Here is a 23,725-nt window from a genome sequence, read left to right as displayed (position 1 = left end):
TCCAGGCGCTGCGGCAAAGGACTCATTTCATGCCTGTTATATCACTGCGGCATGTGGTGCTTTACAGTTAAGTCAGTGCGTGTGTGTTATATAAAAATGTGGATGCCACTGGACTTCCTGTCCACGAGCTTAACATGTCGACGCCTACATGTTAAGCACATGTAGGCGTGTTATTCTACACCAAGAATGCCGACTAATCGATAGCGATCTGCTTCCCTGCTCCGAGTTCTGCTGACTGACATTCACGTTTCACACCCACCAGATCCAAGGAGCCGGGAAGGCGCTGGTGAGTAGCGGCCGGGCCTGATGAAAAACAAAGAAACCCATCACCTCAGCCTGAACAGGGACGCGCGAGCAGCGACCAAGTGAGGTTGGAACGACTGCACAATTTCAATCAGGCTCCGTAGCCAAAACAATATGTAAAGTCTCCTGGGAGTGAGGGCAGGGCCTCCGAGAGCCTGACGAGGTGCTGAGAGGCCCGCTCACATTTACAATGTGTGTGTAATCATCACTTCCTAGACACGATGAAAGAGCAATTAACAAAATGGTGGCCATCACGCTCGGCCATGCGCTCTCATCAGTTCCTCGTTTACAGATTCCTCCCGCACGCACGCACACACACACGCACGCACATACGCACAGACACACACACACAGACGCACGCACACACACACACATGCGCACAAACACACACACACACACAGACATAGAGACACACACACGCACGCATGCACGCACGCACACACAGAGACACACACACAGACACACACACAGACACATGCACACGCACGCACGCACAGACACACACAGACACACACACAGACACACACACACGCACGCACGCACAGACACACACACACATGCGCACAAACACACACACACACACAGACATAGAGACACACACGCACGCATGCACGCACACACAGAGACACACACACAGAGACACACACAGACACACACACATGCACGCACGCACAGACACACACACACAGACGCACGCACACACACAGACAGACGCACACACGCGCACGCACAGACACACACACAGACATAGAGACACACACACGCACGCACACACAGAGACACACACACGCGCACAGACACACACACACAGACACACACACGCGCACAGACAAATACACAGACATAGAGACACACACACGCACACACAGAGACATAGAGACACACACACACGCGCACGCATGCACGCACAGACACACAGACACGCACACACACAGGGAATCGATTTCAGAAAGAAGATTCCCGAATCTGAGAGGGGCCGAGTCGTTCCTTACACATTCCAGCACGGAACGTTAACCAGGATGAGTCAAGGATGGAATGTGTCAAACTGGGCTCAAAAAACTGTAACAAATTAAAGTGTTTGCTGCAACTGCGCCCATGAAAATATGATGTTTCTGTTGCAAGTATAACAAAAGCCTTTGATGTTGTGCCTTGTTGAGTTTGTGCGACTTAAAGAAGCTGTTGTTGATTCACGCTTTATTCAGAGCACATAAACTAACCGTGTGCCATGGTCTCTAAACCTGCTGGAAAAAGATCCATACGTTTTAATTCCAGCTATAAAATGGACAGAGGCCTGTTGGACGACCACAGTGTCTGCTCACACCCCACGTGTCCTTTTTCTATTGCACATCAGACAGACGAGTTGGGAAAGTAGGTCAACTGGCAGATGAACCAACAGATGTTGACAAAATGTGTCATTTTTACAAATCTTGAAGCAGTTTCTGTGTCTTTAATTGCTCACAGTGTGTTAGTCAAACTGCATCCTGTAACTACTGGTGAGAAAACAACACATGGCATCATTCGCTGTCACAGTGGGAAAATACAGTCTAACGAGCTGGTCGTTCATCAGACTTTTGAGTCAACGGGGAGCTTCCACCAAAGGCGCAGTTTGTGTAAGTGAAGCTGGTCACAGTTCACCACTTTGTGCCAAACTTCATGAGACCAGAGTCCAATTTGAGCAAATTGTCCTGCAAATTAAGGCCTTCCACCATTGTGAGTGAACAGTGTAGTCTACTGGGACTCTATCACGTCTTATTACTGTACGTAAAGGCCATGGGAAGAACCAGCAGTGACTGTTTACAGTAACAGTGGAACCACACAACAAGGAAAACACACATTTGTCGTCTCAGCCTGAGCACATGCTGAACTTCAGCTCGTCTATGACACCAACCTGAAACAAGGTGCACAGCATGTGTGACGGTGCATCTGCTCCTATGAGAGACGGTAACATCAACACAGATGCAATAACTGTCTCGTCTGCAGGGAAAATATATGGAGCTTCATGACTCAGTCAACGGTGACTGCAGACTACTGGTCAGTTGAGGTCTTATAGGGAACACTGAGGCTAATGTGCAACATACAGTATGGTTTGCTGAGCTCCATCAGATTTGCTGTTAATAAGACAATAACATCTATCTACGTGTCTTAATCTTTGCTAGAAATGGGGTTAGTGTAAAAAATAAATAGTGTTTTCTGGCATCAAAAGTAGAAACAAACCTGGACAGATGTCAAGACTTCCTAATATTCAAAAATTCAACAAACTCATATTGTGCTAATTTGCAACCGATGAAGAAATATGTCTTTGTTGAGTCAGTAACAACACAGTGAGCAGCCAGGAAGTGTTCAACATTCCTGGAAAGTCAGTAACCCCATTAAAATTTCCCTTTGACCTGTGGCCACAGTAAAGCTCTGCACACCGTCCCTGGAGGATCAGTAAAGGCATCAGCAGCATTTCACTGTAATACACTTCACCATTTATTGTTATTCCAAACGAAAATTAGAACCACAACTCAAGTGAGACAATAATGGAAGAAAGATGTCGTTCCAGTGATATTTGAAGCTGAATGGGGAAAGACGTTAACTATGTTTTTATTGTGGATTAAACACTGCAGATATTCATGACGTGAAGGACCCACTCACTCACTGTCCTCATATAAACTCAGAGGCTCTGTTCAGTTAAAGTGTCCAGAATATGAAGTAAGTCGAAACCAAAGCCTCTGCGCACCAGAAGGGCAGCTACGGATAAGTGAGTCAACGCAGTGTGGATCTGTGATGTTTACCTCCTGCTTCTTGGACGGTGGTGTCGTTCTTGGCTTCGTGATGAAGGCCTGCATCTGTCCGACCAAAGTGACTCGACAAATATTGAGCTGTAATATAACGCTGCGACTCTGTGTGTTTAGTATCGTTTCCTCTGCTGAAAACGGCGAGGTCGGCCAGGCCTTCGCTTCCTGCTATTGACTGTTGGCCTGTTGTTTTACCTGCTTAGACAATAACTTGGCACAAGCGGCTTGACGAGAGACGTCAGCCTGTGTGCGATTAGTGGCCACCTCTGTGCAGTTTGACTTTCTGCAGGTTATGGACCACAATGGGTCGACCTTCTGGTTCGCAGGGACTCCGGTAGCGTTGAGGAGCGAAGGATGGTGTCAGCTGGAATGAGAGGCTGGATCCGAGCAGCAGTCAGCAGCTCCTTCCTGGATCATCAGAAAAAGCTGGAAGGCCCTCGGCAGAGAGTGAGCCCATCAGCATGAGAATCGTCTCCAAATCAAAACTTTGTTTGTTTATCATTCGTCTAGGTTCCGATTTTCTGACGAAACCGAACGTTTGTGCAGATCAGAGCTGCCAGCAGCGTGGAAGCTCTGGATGCTCGGCTTTCCCATCAGCGCATGAATGTAGCATCACAGGCCAAAACCAAATAAACAGCAAAACATAATTGTTGAAGTCCCACATCCAGATCAGCACCAAACGCTAATCAAGCAAACCGTCAGCTAGACGTCAGCCAAGCCTTTATCGTTTGCAGATTAGAAGGAGATGCTTCTAAACTCACATCCTGTTGAGTCCCAGGAAGATTTTCAGTCAGTCCAAGTCAGAGGCGCTGAGTCGGGTCATTTACCTGATTAGAAGGTGAAAAGGACAGTCGTTCACAGCTACAGTGTCGAATATTTAAACAATCAAAGATCATGAAACCATGGGACAGCATTTATTAACTGTAATTAGCTGTAACAAGCTAATTACAGTTAGCTAAGCTCAGTTTAGCTTAAATGTGATGAAATGTGTGAAGCTTTGTCAGTCATTTTACTGTGAATTAGCAGCAGGAATGCAAGCGAGAAAACACTACCGGTTTCTAACTGTTGCCAGGTTTGTGTTACAGGTTAGAGAACCAACAGTGCGATTGTACACAACCACAAACAAAGGCAACGCGATAAATACAGTAGAAGAAACGACTGACGCTAATGATCCACGGAGCAACAGGCCCTGATCTCCTGTTTCATTAGGACCGTCCTCTTTCCTGCCAGACGTTCAGATGTAATAAGACATTCTGTTTGTGTTGGCCTAATATGATCAAGCTGTTTCTGCGTAAACACTTTGCTGGACAAGAAATCAACAAGAAGAAACATATTGATGACAACAAATCAATTACATCCACGTGGGAGGAAAAGTCCAGACTCGCCAATGCAGAAAATCTCTGCTGCTCTTAATTATTCATTTTTTGCCACTTTCTACTGCTTGAATCATGGATCTGGAGAAACAACACGCCGGCCCAGCGAGCAGGCGGTGAACTCACCATACGAGCTGTTGGCTTTAAAAATATATCACCTCTGAGTAAATCAAACCACGACTCTGTTTATCTTGGCCCCAGATCACGCTCGTCTGTAGTGCTGCCATGTAATGTGGTAACACCTATGTAAAGTCGCGTGAAGACTTCTGGGAGCCATATGTGCAATCTGCGTAACATCATGGCATGATTTAATAAAAGGTTGGACTTTTGCAAAATTAATTTTCAACAAATGTGATGAATGGCTTCATTGCCAAGTATCATTTCAGATAATAAACCATCGCATCGCAGCACTTGATTGGGCTGGTTTTGAACGTCAGCCACGCGTTTGCACGCAACGCCTTGATCAGCAGGTGCTGCAGTGATGCATGTGTAAAGGCCGCTGTGCACAATGTTGTTGTTATTGCATTTCTACTGTATGAGGTCACAGCAGGTCTCCACGATAGGAAGCCAAAGTTTATGGCCTACGACCACAAAGAAAATCTCATAGGATCGTTTTATTATTGGTGATGCAGTGGAACAAAAACCGAGGAGAGAGAAAATGTGATCAAAGACAAGGAACAAAGTGAAAAGGACCAGGATTATCTGGTTAATGCATCTTTTTTAATGTAGAATCCTCCACCTGCACTAATTAAAACCACCACAGCTCAACATTCAAGAGGAGACTGATGAGGGTGAATTTATATTTATGGTCAAATATGTTTCTGTGCAGGTCCAGACAGGGAGGACTTAAGAGCTTAGGCTGCTCGGTGCCAGTTTCATTTCTAGTGGAAATGGATGAACACACAGGCTCCACAGAACCATGAGCGCATTTACTAATGTCTACGTTCATGTTCAGGAGCCAACATCCAGCGGCGTCAAAGGTTTGTCTGTCTTTGTTTTCATTACATGGAGCAGCTGAGAATGCTGATAGAGTACGGCTGAGTTTATCAAGTGCAAGTCCATTTTATTCTGCGTATTTATGAATGTGTCTATTACACATCTTGATATCCTACTATTTTAAACGGGCTGGACTCATTTCAGGGTCAAAGGCGACGACTTTCACACCAGCCCCATAATTCAAAATGTTAGTTTAGGTTATTAAAACACTTTTTTAACCAACCGTAACCAACTGCCCCAAGTTGTCTAAACACAACTATAAAAAACTAGCTTGTTTCAGTTGCCAGGAAAATGTAATATGTGCTGAAGCTGCATGCTTTATAGGTCTATTAAGAGGTGGGGGATAGAACTTCTAATTAGAAGAGGGCGTTTCTACTGTTAATACACGTCCCTTTGTCTTCACCAACACCTGTTTGTCCTTGAAGTGTTGAGATGCGTTCAAATGGAAGGACGAAGCAGCTGCAGCAGGACAGTGAGGAAGCAGAGCAGCAGGAGGCGCTTGTAATTACCTCAACAACAATATACACTGGCAGCAGCTCGCACGCTAAAACATCTACTCCACTATTTCCATCGCGTCTTTAGGAAATTATGGCCGCGTCTCTGTGAGCGCTGACCTCCCTGAGACAGGCGTCGTTATTCCCACCGCGCCTGCCTCCCTCACTTGGACTCCAAATATCACCCCTGAACGACCCTGACCTTTGACCCGGCGCAGTAAATTCTCCGTTTGCTCAGGTACTCCGGCGCCACGCTCCCGCGGGACCCGGCGGCGGCCCTAATTGCTTATCCTCGTCTCCGCGCAGACGTTCGTGGCACTGCAATTGGTGCGTCGTATAAATTTGTTCGGGCCTGACGCTGGGCTCGGAGGAGGACAAGTGCCAAGAAATATGCGAGTCTCCGTGGCCTCCTTGTATATCTTGGACAAGAATACACTGGTGAAGAACAGAAGTAGCCGGGTTTAGGGTTCTGAACTGGAGAAGTCGGGAATATGAATCATGTTGGACTAACTATGCCATAAAACAATCATGACAGCAGCACAAAAGGGGCTGTGACACGTTTTTTGATGGATCTTTATCTTCTGCTTACACTGCGGTTAATTTAAAGGGAAAATTACAGTCATTAATGAACTTGTATAAAGACGTCACTACGAGCAGCCGCTCCATTAAATCTGCCAGCTCTTGAACCCATCGTTAAAGTCGATCACACGGGTTGTGATTAGCAGTTGGTTCAGTCTCCAAACAAACGCGAGTCAGGAAGCGCCGTCCGTCCAGCGCTCTGGGCTCCGTGCTCGTTCAGACCGCACGCTCTGATGCTGGAGTCCTGTTATTAGAGCCTCGTCCAATCGCTGCAGCAGCTCTGGGCTCCTTTGGTCGGCGCTGCGGAGCCAAGGCCCCGTCAGGGATCTCGTCCGCGCCGCCGCCAAACCCCTGGAGCCGACCTTTCCAGCCGAGCTGCCCCGCGAAAACAATAAAAAAGGAAAACTACAAGCGGAAAACAAGAGTAGTGAGATGGCGACAACCTCCTGTTTATAATGTTGCTCTCTGAGCAAGAAACCGCTTCGCCTGTGACTTAGAGACATTTTCTGCACTGGATGAGAATATTGTGAGTTGTGCTGCAGCTCAATGATCTGTTTCCACATTCAGCAGAGGTTCAGTTCCATCTTGGAAGCACTGATGGTGCTGCTTCTGTTCCAGGCATATTACTGTAACCATAGCCAACATGCCACAGGCAGAGAGGGCAGGATGATGATTTATGCCCAGTTTCAGAGATTTAAGACTTCTTTCACGTTTTTTTCTATTCTGCTCCTCTTAAAGGACAGAAACATGTGTGGAAGGAGACAAGCGTGTGCTGGAGGCCCAGCTCCTCAATTCTACACAGAGACACGTGTTAAGTTGAGCTGGAGGTGTGTAATCATGGCTAAGAGACAATTTGGTGAGGTGGCATCACATGAATGATTTAGGAAACGGCAGCGAAGGAAGTGAAGATATGGGAATTGTACTTTCTGTGCGAGAAGCTTTCCTGGCTTCTCGCTGGCAGTGGGGGAGGTTCTGGACCTGCTAACCTGACATAAGTCACAACCACAAATGGAAAGTCCTGCCCACTCCGGCGAACACATGTAACACGTACACACAAACACAGGCTGAAGCTCACTCTGCTTAGTTTTAGGATATTTTTAGCTGCTTCCACACATCTGTGTCCATGTTCCCTTTAAGGTGCTGTAATAAAAGTACATACAGTGACGTGTTCAGCTGTGGTCACTGACAGCACTACACACACGCACGCTCAACTGTAAAGGCCACAGTCTCTGGAGTCTCAGCACGCTGCTACTGCTGCTGTGTCCTCATAGATGCATACGTGTGGAAAGCCTTGGCTCGCTGCACACTTTGATCTCATTACGGTGTGAAAACACGCAAATCTGGGCCAAATGCGTACAAACAGAAAACCACTGAGGACATCAAATGCCAGGCTTGACGTGGGCTTACACAGACTCCAGCCTGTGCCGCTCCGCTCCATATGGACGGAGTTGGCCTCTGTCGGGTGCATGGCTGTGGTCAGCCACCGTAATGGAAATGTTTGCGTGAATTTCAATCGGACATAAGCTTCTGAAGCAGCAAACATCCCTGGTTGGTTATATGTTGGTGGTGTGGGAGCATAAAACCCTGGAGGGAGGGAATGGCAAATATTTATGCACGACTTCCACTTTTAACAAAGGGAGAGCGGCCCTGTGCTTTCCACCGGCGCTGGAGTCTGTGGCAGGCCGACACTAGATGGCAGCAGCACTCACCAGTGCTCTGCAGCCATGAACGCCTCAAACAGGCATGTGTCCAACAAGGAACAGAGGACAGCAAACGCGACTGACGGAGTGACAGGACGTGGCCCGACATGCTCACCTGCCGTGGTTCTGCTCAGCACATCGGAGCCACAGCCTGGTGGAGAACAAAAGGACCGAGCCCTGGGAAGGAACGAGAGGAAGAGCAGGAATGTGGCAATGTGGCAGGAACCGGGCTCTTTCTATCTTTTCGTCACCAGAGCGATGTTTGGAGTGGAAACACCCAGCGAAGATAAGGTGGGACGTCACGTCTGGCTTTCATCATGGCGCTGCCTCCTGCGTGTTGTTGCCTCTGCTGAGAGCCTGGGAGTCACTCCAGTTCAGCCCGACTCTGTTTAAACAACGCTGCAGGAGTCTGAGGTCACTCTCTTGAAGGATGGCAAAAAAATATGGCGGGCTGCACACTTTAATAACGCTGCAATAAATCTACATGGGGTCTGAGCAGCGCATGCAAGCCGTGAGAATAAACAGCATGCAACGGTTAAAGCACTACAAAGTAACTGAAAACACAATCCACTGTTACATTACATTAAGTGTTACATTATTAGCGCTGCGAGTGGATGCAGAGTCACATGCTTTGTTTACGTCGTGGGGAGGGCTGAGATTTAGATCTAAATCTTCAACCCGATTCCCCCAGAGGCACAATTCATCCTGACCACGTTTTACGGCTTTCAATAAAACACACTTTAAAAGATGTTCCTTCTCTTTGTCTGCAGCTCTGATTGGATCAGCAGAGCCGCTCCGGACGAGCGCCTCGGCCTGGTTTCCATTTCAAATGTGATCACATCCTTCGTGGTGTTCCTCCTCCGCCATCAGTTTTCTTAAATGCCCACAGGCCTGTCATTTTTTAGTTGGGCCATAAAAATAACACAACCACGTTCTCCCACAATAAGAGTCGCCATGCTGTGGAGTGAGGATCTCTGTCACGAGCCATCGAGCTCACACTCATTTCTGGCTGCATCTTAAACCCGGGCCTCCATTGTCATATTTGTTTTCTAAACTAGTGTAAACCGAGGAGCAGCTTTGCTTCTCATGACTTCTGGCCGTATTTCAAGCTATAGTTGACCCTCGCCCTCCGAGAGCGGGTCAAAACCCATAGATCAAGCTAAATATTTGAGGCTGTGCCGCATGGGCTGTGAGAAGGAACCGTTCCTGGGTTTGTTCATTAATCACAGCTTCAGCTTTGACAGAGTTGACCTCCAGAGTCAAATTTCCAGCCCACTGACTCAAAGCCAGTAATCGTCACCTCGAGTCAAATGGCTCTGATGAGCACCGAGGCCCGTTTATTACATGACTTCTCCTTTTATGAAATTAGAAGCTTGTTTTGCTGTAACACAAGTCCTAATGTTTGAAGTGAATGTGTGGGATAAAAGTAAAAAACTAACATAAGGAAAAAAAACTAACATAATTTAATAGTATGTGATTCTTTAATTAGTTCTCATGAGCATTACAGTGACTTATTAGCACCCTGATACCCTCCTATGAGGCTTTGCACTTCTTTCCACTGGCTTTTACTTATAAAACCTAGGAAGATTATATCGTAACTGAAAATGCTAGCTCTAGCTAGCATAGTCTTATCAGTTCTGTCTATTTAGCTTTAGTCCCTCTCTGCCTATTTCACCTCAGACTAGCTGCAGCTATAGGTACTAGATACTGTGTACAGTAGTTGTACTGTGCACTACCACACACACACACACACACACACACACACACACACACACACACACACACACACACACACACACACACACACACACACACACACACACACACACACACACACACACACACACACACACACACACACCTGTCTGGCCATTACTGCTTAAGACTTCCAGCTGTACAGAATCAGTGTCGGCTTCAGGCCTTCAACAATCGACCACGATCAAAATATCCAGTGAGTAAGGCGGTGTGGACGGGGCGGGGTCACAGGGTCAGCGTTTCAAAGCCGGCACTCGACAGGATTTTATCCACTGCCGTGTAAATCTGACACCTGTTTAATCGGTTGTCCAGAACTCACAGATCCAACATAATCTCCGTGCAGCAAAGGCTGGAACCCACTGAGGCCGAGTGAGTCTCTCCTGTGAGTCACTGCATAGACTGGAATGTTTTACAAAAGTTACATTACAACTACTATAAGCAGAGTTGTTGCCTAATGATGGTTCTAATGTTTTAAGCATCATATAATATTGTTAAACTACTATTTTACATATTCCTGCCTGCTCTGTCCACATGCAGCCACACAGATTAGACTTTGTTTCCTTGTCCTTTGTGTTTACAGCAGAACTACACAAAGCCAAGTAAACCACACCATGATGTACACAATCAGGGCTTCAGCAGAATATGGCTGAACCCTCCAATCACTGAAGCATTAGGGTTTGATTCGTGCACATTGTTAGTTTTGATAGTGCGCACCAAACCCTTAAACACAATAATCATGTTAATAGTGGCACAGATACAGAATGCTGCAGAGTCAAGTTAACACTGTGAGTGAGATTATCCCTTAATGGGTAACCGAACAATCTGTCTGCCAGAAATGGGAAAAACAGATGAAGAGTTGCTAATAATTAAAGTATCACCGGGGAACTGTGGTTGCTTCAGCGCATCCTGGTTGATTTGTTGGCAGACTTACAGAAGCTGCAGAATTAATTTATGACCTTTATCTCTGTAAATGCAAAGAGTCACTGGGTTCCTGAAGGCAGCTTGAGTACTGCACCGTTTATTTATGTTCTTTGGAAGCGTGCGCCACTACGAGACGATCCATCATGCAAGTTGAATCTGCAGACATACAGTCAGAACCTAAGGTACAAACTGAGTTTGAAAATGAGACAAAATCAAGATCACGTGGTTTGGAGCAGCCGACCGTGTATGTGCAAAACCAGAACAAGTCATTAGTGAGAGTTGGTCAGAGGTCCTCCACAGACACTGATGAGAGGACATGTGCAGAATGAGGGCTGTTGGATTCACACAGCTTGTAGTTTCTGAGCAGGACTGTGTTAATAGCATTGTACTGCATATGGTTCATCTGTTACTGTATTGTTACATATCTGGCAAGAATCGAATAATACGCCCACACGTACTTGTCATCAATAAATTAAAAACTAGAGCAAATGTATAAACACTATTCAACACTATTCATAAATACTAAAATCACCCACTGGGAGTTGAACAGAACGATGTCGGGTAATATTTAAGAATGAAGTGACACTCAGATTACTCCATCAGCTGTTTAAGGATGCAGCTTCATACTCCTCCAAACAGACTGTGTACTGAAGTACTGTCTTCTAAATAATCTACGAGACCTCGGGCCATTGAATATTAGTGCTGTACTGTACGTGTATGCGAAAGGAGAGGAAAGGAAAAACAATGGCGGACAGAGCAGTTTCGCTCCAGCAGGCTGCCCCGCCCCTTCTCAGCCTGGCCCCGCCCTCTCTGAGCTTGACCGTTGCTGGGGCAGGTACAGAGGAAACCAGGAAGCACTAGTAGTAGTCTGTGAGCCCGAGGCAAAAAAGCCTATGTCCTGTTTCAGAGGCTTTTTGCAGCGGAATGAATAATAATTTCTCTGCAGAGATAACATGAATATGGATAATATGGTACGGACTGTTCCTTCTTAAATACTATCCAACATTGTTTTGGTCAACCCCCATTAAACCACTGGACGAGTCTGAGACGTGTGGGGCAGTTAGAGAGTCAGCCTGATGGGTTCTCCTTGTCCAAGTCCGTTTGAGTCACTAACTGTGTCCTTCATTATTACCTAATGTTTGACATGGATTATTTACACGCAACAGATGCTATCATTAAACTAATTTCCCTCAGATTCTACATGAGATTAGGATAAAATTAAGGATAAATAGATCAAAAGCAGAGAGATGCGGTCTGTAAGAAAATATTTATGTCTTCCTGCAGAGATCAGCTTTGATAAATGTGAGCTACAAACTGGGGGAAGGTGGACGAGGCATGGATGCAAACTACACCAAGCACAGGCCGCGTATGGACGTCAGGGGCCGAAAATATCACTGAAATTAATGACAGAATTAGCTGAGGACCAGATGAACTACTGCAGATTAGGGTTATTTCAGAAATACGGTAATTAGTGTTCTCGTCTGGGTTATCTGATCTCATTCTGTATTAACTGTTTATTATATCATCAAACTCAGCTTCCAGGCCAACAAGTCTTTTAATAACTATTTCATTTTTGCTTGCTTTGCTCTTTGGTTTCCCTCCTAAGAGTAATCCCTGATTGGAAACGGATGCTTCCTAACTTTCCTTTCCTCCGCTGACCTCAACTTGGAGAAAGGAGCAAAAAAAATGAAATAAAAAATAGACGCGGTAACACAAGAGACTTCAGCCTTGATTAGCTCGCACCGACACCGGACTCGCACGTGACGCCTTGTGTGATCGCACCGCTGGTCGTTGCCACGCAAATCGTTGCATGTCATACAGAACACACGCGCGCTCGCTGTGAATCGAGCTTCAGGCTCAGCAATGGGAAAATACGCCTGGATCTGGACCTCTGCAGCCTGATGGCTCATTGTGGTTTAGGTGGAAGGAATGTGCGATGTGTATTACTTGCAAATACTTTGGAGAGCTGTCTTACAAAGCTTCTCTCTAATCATCTTGCAGATTTAATTTCCTTTCTGTTTGCTTTAACGTGTAAAATGGTAGATATTACATTTATTACTGTGACGTACGTTGAGTAGAGTTTTAAAAAGCACTTAAACCTGTGCATTATGGGATTTACTGGCAACGCAACAGTGTCAGAGTGAGACAGTTAACACGTCACATTCCCTAGATTGTAAATGTCAAGGGCAGAGAGCAAGTCATATTTTCAGAGTGGCCCCAAGTTAAATGCATGAATCCAGGTGGTAAACATTCAAAACTTAAATTATAGGAACTGAAGACAGAACTGGAGAGTGGCTGGACACATCTGTAGGTCGCGTTACTAGGAGTAAATTCATTCATGTGACATGTTTCTGGGTACTGTTGATGAGCCCAGTGCTTTGTGGCAGAGGAGCGTCATTTATGGCAGCTTTCGTATACGCTGCACTTAACGCCTCACCTCATGCGACTGAGGAAAAGAATGAAGGATATAACTGAGTGAGCAACTGATTGGTTAAAATTATTGCTTTTATTCTTCAAAACACACACACACACCCTCATCTTGTTACAACTCCTGCCAACGCATGCTGGCACCATCAAAGAGCAGCAGCGGCAGGTGAGAGTATTAACATTCTTCAGTTAGAACATGAGGATGTGTTTATTCACCTCCGCATGTCTAATCACAGCATCTGGAAACCAAACATTCACCGGAGTAAACTGCACTCTTCCTACTTCTGTTCCGACCCGCTGACATAAATGGGATGGTAACATTTGGCAGGTCTTAAAAGACCCGAGGAATACACCTGCTTGTTTCATTATGTCACACACACTTGGGGGCCTGGAGTGCTTGGCTTTATTTGTTGCTCCGCGTGAGCATCTGGCTTTTCCCACTGAGCCATTTGAAGGAGATATGAGCATTATGCAGCTAATGAAGGCCCTCACGTATGAAACAGGACTCACCAGTAACACCTCAGAGCAAAGGCGATTCAAGCACATGCCCCACCAGCTGGCTGCCACAGCATTTGCTGCATGAGACCGACGGGTGTTATTTTGTCCTTTTCAGCTGCAGCACAAGCAAAACAAAGTCTCAGTGATCTATGATGGATGTGCCCCATCTGAAGGCCGCATTCCACTTCTGGGACTTGCTCCAAGTTGTACTTGAACACATCACACTTCACACTATTCCCGCTAAGATACTTAAGTCCACCCATAAATTGGGGTTAGACTAAAAAGCTGATTTAATTGTTTGTCAACTAAACAAACAGCATTAACAAGAAGCACCAATGATTTACTATATATTCATACTGCTTGTAGCCTATGACAAATTGTTCCATCGTCCCTAAGGACAAAATGTGACGTCCCAACGTGGCTTAAAGTGTCGACATTAATTATGTTCTGTTGTTAACTTTGAGTGAACTGAGGGGGACTGGTGTAAATGAAACCACACTGCAGGGGGGGGGGGCAGTTTGAAATTGTCTTCTCTCATACGGGTTTGCCGTTTATGCTTTTACTGTAAACCACCAGCTGAGGTACAGTATGAGAAAGGCCTGACTCATGTATTCTCATAGTTAATCAACTAATTAGATAAATGCAATTGCAGCAGTAGAATCGAATCCAAGAATGAGGACAAATCTGCATCCATTACGCTCATTTGTCCATGTGGAGGAGGAAACACAGCACATCTGCAGGACTATGTCCTTAGCTACTGTACATCTTTTACTGTGAACTGAGCAGGAGCTGATCTGTATCCTTTAGAAACACCAGCTCAATGCAGAGGTTAAATAAATGTTTGCTACTATTTGACCTCAGGGGTGAACTTCTCCATTGCCCCTGTTTGTCTACATGTACATCGTCTGTCCAATGTATAGTCACACTTGACTTGCTTACTAACATCTAAAGCTTCATTTTTTATTCTGCAGTTTCTTGGCTACAACCAGACTGACATAAAACGCCATTTTCAATTAAGGTGTTGAGTCAAGATGGTGGATGCGACTGTGGAGGCCTTCTGATCTGGACTTCTGCTTCTCTGTAGTGAATTGCCCCAAGTTGTTTGTGGGATCTGCTTTTTGTTTGCTACAGGACTTCAGTGATCCACCTCAGAGAAAGGTCTGCAGAGTTTGCTGAAACATTCACACAACTACTCGTGATCACAGACCATGTTAAGATGATTAACTTTATTTCATTTGTGAATCTTCAACAGGCTCATCGTGTAAAACATAAAATGGAAAATAACGTGTGAACCAGGAGGAAAAGTGTCCAGTAACTATTGTCATAGACACAATGAACTGCGCACACTTACCTCATGGGACCACGAGTGACTACTCACGAAAAAAAAAAATCTAAATATGAACCAAAAGCCAAAAAATCCTTAATGAGCGAATTTGTTTAAACCTTTGAAGGACCTTGCAGAAAGTTTACGTGGCATGAGAGGTGGAACATGAGCTGGAAAGGAGCTCGTCCCACAGGTCTGCGATGGTCTGAATATTTCCATAGTAGTGTAAAGTACAAAGCAGAATCTTACAATGACTCAGATCACCACACAGCTGTGGGACCAAACACATCAAGGAGAAAAGGGGGAAAATAATGGTAACCAATTATACTGTAGAAATCCATTGACTTCAAGGAAACCCCTGCAAAGACACAGCAGCCACAAAGTAATGCAGACCCCTTCTAATGGAAACGCTAAATGGCACAGGAGTGCGGTCAGTGGCCAGATGATTGCGACTCATTTAGTGGTGACCCCCAGTCAGCAAGTGAGTCAGAAAAGAAGCTTGCTCTGATGTATGAATGCTGCTCTGACTGTGGACTGACGATGGAGACCAGTGGTGGAGGTTCATCATTCTCAGTGTTAGGCTGCTGATATTATATATGGTATTATGTTCATTAATCAACCTGGTGTCTGAGTTCTTTAAGTTAAAGCTTCTTTATGAAGGCACCGCAGTTCTGCTACGCTTTAACAAAGGCTACTGTTTCAACCGGGGAGGGCAGTGAAGTGCCAGCCTCCTCAGGCTAAACATACATTCAAAATTAGACTACGAACTCTTTAGCAGCTCTGAGACCATGCATCCCTCCCTCTTGATTTAAAATTCATTTTCAAAAGTGTTTCTTATACTTGGCTCTGGCGATTGATAGCAGCTGTCCAGCAATTGGTACCATATGTGAGGAGTTTTGTGTAAATATTGTACCATGGGAAGCCTGCTTTACATTTCAATTACTGCATTTATACAGTCAGCAAACATGATACGCAAGAAAAATGGTAGAAACCAGACTCGGCCTGCCACGAGTGCAATTCATCAGAAGCGCTCCGTCAGGCGCTGGAGTGGTGGAGGTCACCGCACTGGCCTGGCACACTTGACCATCCATCACTCTGCTCACTGTCCTGCTTCGTGTGCGTCCCCTGCTGCCACGCGCAGCTGGTGAATCAGATTCTGTCCATTTGCTCCGACATGAGAACATTTGCTGGAGCGCCTCCATTTGCGCCAACAAGAACAAATATTACAGTAAATGTTAAATGTATGCACTCATGTCACTATTGTTTGAAACTGTGTCTCGCCTAATGGAATGAAGAGGAGTTTGATGGTTATCAGATTTTGTAGCTGAAGACATTTTAAGTACTTTAATTTTCCATTAACAATGATTTACTCCTCTCTGTGTTGATCCTATGGAAGTGAGATTCACTGTCTACAGAGCTAAACGCACCAGCTGGAGCCTAGAGAATCGCTCTCAGCACCTTGGGTAAAGCATTTAATTACTAAAGGTCTTGGAAGGTACCATGCCAGCGGTAACAAATGTTACACATGAAGCTAATGATGATAAACAGATGGTAAGTTGTGTTCTTCGATCAACCAATCAATGACATCTTAATAATAATGAAACTAGAAAAAAACAGCAACAACCTCTACCCTACACACACACAGTTTTAAACTATGTGATCTGTGCCAAAGCGGTTGTTTGTCCAACACCTGCAGGTGTACAGTAATATTATTAATCAATCCAAGTCCAGTTCTTGGACAGAGAAGAATTAAGGTTGCTTCTTAGAGAATTCTAGGATTTATTTTATGGGAAACAACTGTATATTTTCTGCAAACTCATTTCAGAAACAGTTAAAACAGTCATTTTTGGTGTTTCTGTCATTACCAGAGGAATCAAGGTCATTCATCACATCAACACTAAGCTCCTGTAAATAAAGCATTAGCATGAATCAGTGTTCTTTCACGGGCAAATGACAGAATTAAACCACAGTCGGCCTGATCACGGCCAGACCCAGAAGACGCAAGACATCTGAAATGAAAATGAGACTCGGGCCCAACAGTGACTCTCACCAGCCTGAGAGGTTTCTGGCTCTCTCTCTAGTTTGACCACTTCTGTAACGTGTTTGATGAACCATTGGGGCATAAAACGCCCGTTTGCATACAACTGTCAATATGGACAAGAAAGACTGGTGTTTTATTTCAATTGAGTGAACTTGGAAGCCATTGACGGCCAACCACATGTCAGAAGCCTCATTCCAACTGATCAGTATCAGCAGATGTCAGTATAGTCCCTGTACAATGACCAAACCCTGTGCCTTTAGCAACAACACCCCGTGAGGTTTGGTGGAGGGAGTGTCATGCTTTGGGGCTGCTTTACATTCTCAGGAACTAGACTGATTCCCGTTGCAGAGAGAAAAAAACAGTTTCAGTATTTCCGACAGTATAATACCACAGTAGCTGTTGCAAGATGAAGCCGGTGACGCAAGATGACAGAAATGTTCAGTATTTAAATAAATCTACTCAGAATAGCTAATAAAATACAAAGTAGACAGAACGGCCTAACACCCTCCTGGAAGCTGAGCTACTCCACAGCCACAGGAAGCATCTACCATCACTACAGCTTAGAAATAGTTAGTTTGATGATTAAATCACATTTTCAAAGCAAACCAGTCACACGTTCTACCAATGTTGTATGTGCTAATACACATTTGTTGAATTACAGTAGGCCGCTTCCCCCTTAACCCCGCCTGGAGCAGCGAAGGGAAGCCGTGCACACTGCAGCAAAAACTAACAAACGACACAGTTCAAATCACTTATCAGCTCATTGGTCGGAGCATGTTTCTCCACAGGGGTTGCCGCTGCGTTTCTACAGGCAGACAATGCCTCCTTGTCGAGCTGCCTGTGCCTGTCAAAATGAGTAAGAGCTTTACAGAAGGTAATCATAATATTTTTAAGTTGTTTTGCGTGAGGCTCATTTTGGCCTCTTTCAACCTGTGTGGCATTGCTGGTTTTTCCATAGGAGGGGAGCAGCCGGTGGGTTCGATCGAGGAGTGGTCTCCATGGGTCACTGTAAGGTTCCTCTCTGTTGTCCTGGATCATCAGATCAAGCGATAAACCCAAAGCTAGTTCAATCGAACTGACTTCAAATCGTTAAAGCAATAAATCACAGCAGCAAAACCGAGCAGGAAATATTAATGTTCACATGCCCGCTCTGGTGCCCGTAAATGATTTGCTGTAATGGGATAAACACGACTTTGAGCTCGTTTCCACACAAGGCTTGATACAAAAACAATCTGTTTCCATGACCCTCCGTAAAGGTTAGTCTGTCTGGTTTGCAGCTTTGGCCGATGCACCTGCAGCTTTTATGACCAGCAGACCCAGAATCTCAGTTCTTTTTCTTGTTACTTCCTGAGGGGGTTAAAAGTTTCAGAATACCACATAAAGGAAGTCTGACCTGCTATTGCTCATGTTGTTTTTGTGATTGATAAGCTGTGCAATCAGTTGCTTTGGTTTTGTATAAAACGAACTTAAGTTACCGCATCCAAAGCAAAAACACCTGCAACTTCTTCCTTTGTTCTCAAAACATAATTCATAACATATGCCACGTAGAAAAGGTCTTATCTTTCTTTATCTTCGGTGGAAATGAAATATCAATGATGGATGAAGTGCTGTATGTGCATCGTGACTGCTGGACAAGGCCGCCACTATAGGATTTCAAAATGTTTTTGGCCATAAATGTGAAAACATTCATTCTGTGTCTTCATACCTGAAACCATGGAGCCTTCTAAAGCCGTGCGACCTTCTCCTATTGACACCAAGCTGTGTCACCTTGGAGACTCTTTCCTCCAACCTTTATATGAGGAAAGAGAGCAGGTTCAGTCAATGCCCTAAAAGGTTTTCTGTTAAAACGATATCCTCTGGATTCCTTTGTACATCAGGGTTAAACTCATAATAGCCTGAACTAAAACCATCCAACACAAGCAATAATAAAAGTCCATATGAGAATTAGTCCAGTTTAAAAAATACCTTTGTAGCCACGGGAGAAGACGTGATTGAAATGCAATACTGTTCCAAACTATGTACATGTATTTTATCGATGAAATGTGTAATCAAACTGAGGTCACAGTTCGTGTCCAGGGGCTGTACTGTAGGTACAGTATATACTGTATTTACAGCATTCATGTGCCCTCTGTGAAACTCCCCAGAATAATAGAGAACATACATGTATAATGCATGTCCAATACATGTCAGTGCTTTACTCACTAATCATACATGCAGGAAAACATGGAGACGTAATGAACTGGTCGCAAGTTCACATGAGGTTGTCTGGAGGTCGCGAGTCGTCCTCACGAGAGAACGTCAGCCTTCCGACATCTTGGAGCAGGTTCCTCCGCTTATAGAGACAACAGCTCACAGCCGTCGTAACCCGATCGCCCAACAAGGGGAAACATTTTTACAGCCTCGATATCACAGTTGACATTGGCCCCGATCGAGAACCAATTGCACTGTGTTACGAGGTTTAAGCAGAGGAAACGAGTCTCTATTGAAAGCTGACATAGAAAACAGGCGGTGAGTGGGAGGCTGGTTTTCCTGAAGGTGTCGCTGGATCTTCTGAAAGCACTTCCATCTCTGTTCATTGACGGATTGATATAACATGAGCTGCTGCTCTGATTACAAACACAGTTACAAAGTCTTGCTTTATACAGATTGTGAGAACTTTTTAAAAACGTAGTTTTACTTTCCGGATCGCAGTGCTTTTTACCATGACTACTCAGCTGGGACTACTCGAAGACAAGTGCCTGCTTTTTTAAATGTCTTAATACAATAGTATCTTATTGCAAATGTGTTTACTAAAGCCATTTTCCCAAAGAAAATCTAGTTACAATCCAGGAAAAAGAGCCAAAAGCTACAAAACACATGCTCCTGTCTCACAATTAGCTCATTGTGTTTAAAGCCTGAAGTAAACTTGCCTCATTTTAAGTTTTTTTTAAGGTTTAATGCAAACACAGAAATGTCTGTTTGCTTTTCTCTTCCTTTATTTCTTCACATTGTGTTTTGCAGAAAACGCGACCAGTTGGAGGGCTGCAGTCGCCTGCACCTTGCAGAAAGTCAGACCTGCAGATAACAACGTACAAGCCCAGCAGGTTTTCTCCCCCCCTTCCATTTGCTGATTTATCCCCCATGTGCACATCCCAGTTCCTGAGACGGCTTTGCATAATATGGTATTTGACAGCCGGATGTGATATGAGGAAAAGGGAAAAAAATCCATCTCAACTCTGGACTCTGAACTTGGAAGAGCTAATTCTTCTTTTTCCCCCACCATCTTTAAATTGCCAGGTGTAAATCCGCATTGGCTGTCGGCCCGACAGGATACAGGGGAGGACAGCAAAGTCTGCACAGCTCAAAGTGAGCCCCACTGAGTAGGAGTCCTGAAGTGACTTTTGATATGAAGAGTGTCGGTTATATCTCCCCCACTGCAGATGGATGGGCTCCGCTTTGATAGATGAAACTGCACTGAGCAGCTGGACGACTTTTCCAAGAACTCGCAAGAAATAAAAGCTCCAGAGTTAAGTACTACATCCAGTAACATCAAAACTTTTACTTCTGACTTATGTTTTAAAGTCCATCTGAAGTCATTGTACACAACCGTGAAACTTTTTCACAAAACCGCTCTCATGAATGGCTTAAATGAGGAAAGGTAAGAAGTGTCCTGCTGGACCAGAACATTTTCCAGGCTGTGGACGTGAACAATCATAATTTTGAATTGGCTTTGGATCGAGCCAGTTCCTCTATCCAAATGGAACATACAGTACTTTTCAGAAATGCATTCACAAGCTAGTGTATGATTAAATCATTTATCTTTAAGGTCAATATCAATAACACTTAAAAATTTCAAATGTAACCACATTTTCCATAAAAGCATGATGTAGCGACACTTTCAGTCATGCACCAGTTGCTAAGCTTCTACAGACATTACCCGAAAGGAGCCGTATGTAAAAACGCAAACGTCCGTCAGCATCGTCATTCGTTGGACATTAAGTCTGAGCAGCGTCTACTTCTACCCATGCGAATGTAAAGCCAGTAATTGTGCAAAGGGTGTGTTGCTGACCCTCCCTTTGAGCTGCTGAGGTTTCGGGTGTGGTTCCATGTTTGAAATTATAACATATCTACATTGTTAGTCTGAATTATACTAGCAGTTTAAAGCATCATTAATATCTATCAATGCTAAATGCTTTTGAATTGCTATTAACCATGGTTCCTCTATAGCACCTTGAGCTTTTCCTGCCTTGTGTAGTGAACTCAAATATCTACTGTACGTTCAAGACCTAAGACGTCCATGTGGTGTGGACTCGAAACAATTAGCTAAAAGTTTTTAGGCACGTTTGTCTACATACTTCTCCTGATCCATTGCCCCTGGGACTATGTGACGTACAGACCCAGCACTTTCATATGGAGGATGCTGGAATAGCTTCCAAATGGGCTTTGGCTTTTCCAGACCTTAGTTTCTTTCTAAGCCTTTTCAATTTTTTTAACGGGAGGGAAATCCAAACACTGATTGTGAAGCCTTTGGAGTTCATTAGATAACTAGAAAGAGAGGAACTCCTGTTTACTCTTCCTCTCTGCACCATCTTGCTCAGTTGAGCTGAGAAATTGAGGCTGGGCCTAAAAAGAAGGGCAGACTTCTGGTAACAATATCAAACAGCCGCTGAGATGCAAAGAAGCTTTTTGTTCCCAGCTTGGGTGGGACCGTGCTGGCTTGGTCTTCAATGGGTGAGCAACCGAGTGGAGGCCTTTCAGTGATGGATGCAGGGGGTAACAGCATCAAAGTGCTGTGTGCACTTCTGCTCCTCTGAAAATAAAATACCCCTTGCAAGCTTGTTACTTTGCAGCCCAACAGCACAGCTCCTGGTTGTTTTGTTTTGGGTGTTTCTCTGGATGGCCTGCCTGCGTTAGCCACATGCCGTCCAGAGGATACAAGGCCAATTCAGGCCGCTGTGGGTTTTCCAGCTAAATAACAAGAACCAAATGTTTATACGAGATGCCTGAGACTTTTGAGGAGATTCCGCGAGAAGTGTCCCAGTGATCAACCGATCAGCTATCCATCAGCAAGTATACACCAAGGGCAAAATAAACACCCTCCCTGCTGAAAGCTGTGCCCTCGTTGCAGAACATCTGTGAAGCATTGCACTCTCGACAACCTCAACATCTCCATGACTTGACGAATAGCTGCTGCATGAAGCAGTAAAATGTTCAACAATTTCTTAAAAACAACAGCAACAAACAACATATCTGCATGTTTTAGTCTAATGCTGCACTTAACATACTGTAACACTAACACACATTCAGGTATTCAAACAGAGGAAGCCCAAAGACAAACTCTACAAACCAACAGTGACGCTTTCCCCCTTTCAACACACCTTAGCTTAGAACAGAGAGCACACTGCTTTGATGGTGCAAAGAAACACGTGCTGAGAAATGAGGGTCAATCCAGCTCGTTGGATTTGTTTCTTGGACCGTCAGAGTGAGCGGCTCTTCATATGAGATGTAATGGATATACACACAGCAGTTCCCTGACCCCTCGTCCAGAAAGACTTAATGCTTGTAGCTTGGATGCAAGTCTCTTTCCTGGGAAGTGTTTCAGATGTGGCCATTACCAGGATGTGATTTAATTTGTACTTTATATATTCTTATAGTGTAGTTGGCCTATGACATCCTGAGCTTGTTCACACCCTCTGCTCATGTTTCTGGCCCTGCATGAACTTCTGAGTGACAGGCGAATCTACAGAGACTATTCAAGTTACAATAATGTATTTGAAATTGATGCAAAGTCACGGCAGCAGCGCGCTGCTGTAGCTGATGTACTGTAAGGATCAGTTTAAAAAACACAAAGCTCATTACGTAAATTCTGATGAGATCGAGAAGTTTACCTATAAACATTATTTAAATGTTCTGTGGCTTCTGTTTTGTAAAGGTCAGTCACTGTGTTGACTCACCGAACCTAGAGGTGCAGACTGAGCAGATGTCGATGAAAAAATTGATCTTATGAGAAAGCAAATGTTTCAAGGCTCTCATGTTTTAGGAATGACAGTTTAATTGCATTCAAGGCCAAAAGCCTTCATGTCTTGTCTCAAGCATTAATATCTAAAGGATATGTATCATAATTCCTTAGCACTGAAACAAACCCATTGTTTCTCATTAGTTTTGACAGTCAGTTAATCCTGTCACGGCCCTAAACCTCCTTCATAATCCCTGTTTAATCAAGTGGTCTTTAACCTTCCCCAGTCATCATTGACAGGATTATTATTTAGGGCGACACATCTGCAGCCAATTCAGGATGCTTGCTGTTATGTGAATGACCCGGTGAGATGATACAGGAGATAAAGCTGCCGCATTGAAGTCTCCTTCAGACCTAATCCTCTCAGATCGCAGCTCAGAGCCACTAAGACGTATCACATATCTGCTAATCATTTTCTAAATTGTTTATTGAAAATACGTCTTGCAGATAGCAACTCTGAAGAGCTTTTATACAATTGGGCCTGTGCGTGGAGTCAGTGTTTTACCTGTTAAATGCAGGGTTTAAGTATGTTCTGGGCT

General features: G+C 44.5%; 1 long non-coding RNA gene across 6 annotated transcripts in view; it reads right to left on the bottom strand.

The window, feature by feature from the left end:
- LOC121202550 (uncharacterized) overlaps positions 1–23,725 on the bottom strand; it is a 77,384-nt gene that overhangs the window by 24,245 nt on the left and 29,414 nt on the right. For 5 of the 6 annotated variants that reach the window (XR_008696009.1, XR_008696008.1, XR_008696010.1 and 2 more), the window contains exon 2: positions 18,897–18,980. This is a non-coding gene — a long non-coding RNA (uncharacterized LOC121202550). Of the gene's footprint in view, positions 1–16,909; positions 18,036–18,121; positions 18,221–18,896; positions 18,981–23,725 lie in introns of those variants that run through there. The other variant, XR_005898258.2, reaches the window with a different exon arrangement.

Source organism: Betta splendens, chromosome 10, assembly GCF_900634795.4.
Source record: "Betta splendens chromosome 10, fBetSpl5.4, whole genome shotgun sequence".
NCBI lineage: Eukaryota > Metazoa > Chordata > Actinopteri > Anabantiformes > Osphronemidae > Betta > Betta splendens.
Note: the sequence above shows the minus strand (reverse complement) of the source record. Positions and strands in the feature narration are given on the sequence as shown.